We start from the raw sequence: 3,410 nt of genomic DNA on the forward strand, positions 1-3,410 counted from the left end.
TCGATATGTTTTTCTCTAATTCTTGTTTGGATATAATCTTAAAACACACTAACTCTTCCACCAGTTATTCGATATGTTGTTTCATCCCTTTCGTAGCCTAGAGTTCCTAAACGGTCGATAATATTAATGATTTCCTTTCTCAATTTTATTTTCTGTAAAATCTCCTGTTTATGGTTAATTCTAACATGTTTCACGTTCTCACTTTTATTATTTTTATTTTTCTAGTTTTTGGCTGGTAGCCAAATTTTCTTTGAATCTGGTTTTTAATTCTGAAATAGTAACAGTTGAAGGTCAAGAGAAGATGGCGATCTATTTGAGGAGAGTGGCTTGGAGATTTTTTATAATAGACGTACACAGGTCATGGGGATCCTTACCTATATAAATTTACTTCGAGTGTGATGTAGCCCATTCTCTTGTCATGATCTCGGCTGTATCGTAGCACATTGTCTCGGTTAGGTTGGAGATTTCTGTTGAGAGTTGCCGAAGTCAACGAAAGTGATTACAAAGTGAGGACTTTGCTAACAGAACGATCTGTAGCGTAGTCCAACACGTTCTTTCTGTCCTTTTAAAGCCTCTTTTAATTAAAAATAACTAAAGCTGCAAGATACAATCACAAAAACTGTTACGTAATAGAGTAATCCCAGACTATTGTTGTGTAAGTTGTGTGGGTACACTTTTTTTTGTCAGTGAATATACATTTTTTTACTCATTTGCTGGGTTTCAGTTTTCCCCGTTTTCCGGCGAAAAACCTTTTCCAGTGAAGGGCCCATTAGCTTGTCGGTTATATTTGTGACTTTCTCGACGGTCAGTAATTTCGTGATAGTCCATCCACCGGCGTCATTGTTAACATCGAACATAGATTTAAGTATTAGGAAGGCTAATATGAAGCTAATGCATGAGTAGGTCTAATAATTAATAAAAATAGGAATGCGGGTAAGCCACTACAAACAGCATAGTGAAAGCATTGTTGTGGCCAATATAGCCACGAATCCCACGCCTACCACAGTCGTAAAAGTAGTCCGCAGATGATGAAGAAATTGATGGAATGTGTGATGAGATAAAAGAAATCATTCAGATAGTGATGGGAGATGAAAATTTAATATTAGTGGGTGACTGGAATTCGACGGTAGGAAATGGAATAAAAGGAAACGCAGTAGGTGAATATGGAATGTGGGTAAAAAATGAAAGAGGAAGCCGCCTGGTAGGTTTTTGCCCAGAGCATAATTTAATCATAGCTAACACTTGGTTCAAAAATCATGAAAGAAGGTTGTATACGTGGAAGAGACCTGGAGATACTGCAATATTTCATATAGATTATATAATGGTAAGACAGAGATTTAGGAACCAGATTTTAAATTGTATGACATTTCCAGGGGCAAATGTGGTCTCTGATAACAATATATTGATTATGAACTGTAGATAAAAACTGAAGAAACTGGAAAAACGTGGGAATTTAAGGATATGGGACCTGAAAGAACTGACAGAATCAGAAGTTGTAGAGTGTTTCAGGAAGTGCATTAGGGAACGATCTACAGGAATGGGGCAAAGTAATACAGTGTGATGGGGGATCTGAGTGGTATACTGTCAAGGGGGAGGGGGTTCCTCAGGGATCAGTGTTGTGGCCGCTCTAGTTGCTTATTTATATAAATGATATGCCCTCAAGTATTATGGGTAACTCTAAAATATTTCTGATTGCTGATGACACTAGCTTGGTAGTAAAGGATGTTGTGTGCAACATTGACTCCGTTTCAAGTAGTGCAGTACATGACCTCAGTCAATGGCTTGTAGAAAATAAACTAACGTTAAATCACAGTAAGATTCAGTTTTTACAGTTTCTAACACACAATTCAACAAAACCTGACGTTTTAATCTCACAGCATGGGCAAATGATTGGTGAAGCTGAGCGGCTCAAATTCCTAGGTGTTCAAATAAATAGTAAGGTGTCATGGAAAGCCCACATTCAGGATCTTGTTCAAAGACTTAATACTGCCATTTTCACTATTCGAACGGTACCGAAAGTGAGTGATACTTCGCCAAGTAAATTAGTCTACTTTGCTTATTTCCATTCACTTATGTCGTATGGTATTATGTTTTTGGATAACTCTTCCCATTCTAGAAGGATATTTTTGGCTCAGAAACGGGAGGTTCGGGCAAAAAGTGGTGTGAGTTCACGGACCTCTTGTCGACCTCTGTTCAGGGAGTCTGGGTATTTTGACATTGGCCTCTCAATATGTATATTCCTTATAGTCGTTTCTTGTTACCAATATTAGTTTATTTCCAACAATAAGCAGCTTTCACTCGGTTAATACTCGGGAGAAATCAAACCTCCATTTGGATCGGACTTCCTTAACTCTTGTGCAAAAATGTGTGCAGTATACTGCTACATCCATTTTCAATAAGCTGCTACTCGAATTCAAAAATCTTAGCAGTAATCCACGCGCTTTCAAATCGAAACTGGAGTGTTTCCTCATGGGTCACTCCTTCTATTCTGTCGAGGAGTTAATTGAAAAATTAAGCTGATTCTCATTGTACTGCTGATAGCGTTTGCTTAAACTTATGGACTGATTTTCTCTCTGGTTCATGAACATGTATTTTTATCTGTTATTACTTTTATGTTGTAAGTTCATGTGTCGCCCAAACCGCCGTCTGCTTCACGTCTGCTGTGCAGCGAGCTACCTTGATTGAAGTATTAACTGTAGTTTTCTTACTTGTCACTACTTCTTCCGTGTGTTTTTGCTTTTAGGAAGCTTTAATTGTCGAGTGCTAGTAATAGAGTTAAATAGATTTCATGTTTGTTTTGAATACAGTCAGAGAGAGTCCTTGTAGTCAGCCATAGTGCTAGTAGTGCTAGTGTTTGTTTTCAATACAGTCCAGAGACAGGTAGTGCTATTTTCATTGTTTTCTACAAGAAGTGGTTAGCAATCACAGTTTAGTCAGTAATCAGCCGCCTTTAGTGAATTAGCAGTCTACTTAAAAGTTGATTAAGTCTCTTCAGTATATTGATTCCTTAGGATGGATAGGATGTGTGACTGCTGTGTACGGACGCTGGCCACTCTTCGCGAACAGCTGAGCGTGTTGATGGCCGCGGTCAGCCGTCTTCAGGCTGCTGCCTCGGAGGGTAGCGGCAGTGTGGAGTCTGGTGCGTCGCATGGTGCACCCCAGGTGTTAGATGCTTCACCCACTGTCCCTGCTGTCGAGACATTTTCGCGGGTACCGGGCGCGGTTGGGCCACCCTCTCCCCAAGGGGAGTGGCGGGTTCAGCGGCGTTCGCGGCGCACGAGGCAGAGGGTCAATGTGGAGGCTGGCCGTGTGGCATCGTCCGCTCTGCCTGTGAATGGACATGTGGCTGCTCATTCAGCAAGGTCCGAGCAGGCACACGGGGGGAGGGGTTTATTAGTTATTGGGAGCTC

The sequence above is a fragment of the Schistocerca gregaria genome, unplaced genomic scaffold, assembly GCF_023897955.1.
Source record: "Schistocerca gregaria isolate iqSchGreg1 unplaced genomic scaffold, iqSchGreg1.2 ptg000265l, whole genome shotgun sequence".
In the NCBI taxonomy this organism is placed as follows: Eukaryota; Metazoa; Arthropoda; class Insecta; order Orthoptera; family Acrididae; genus Schistocerca; species Schistocerca gregaria.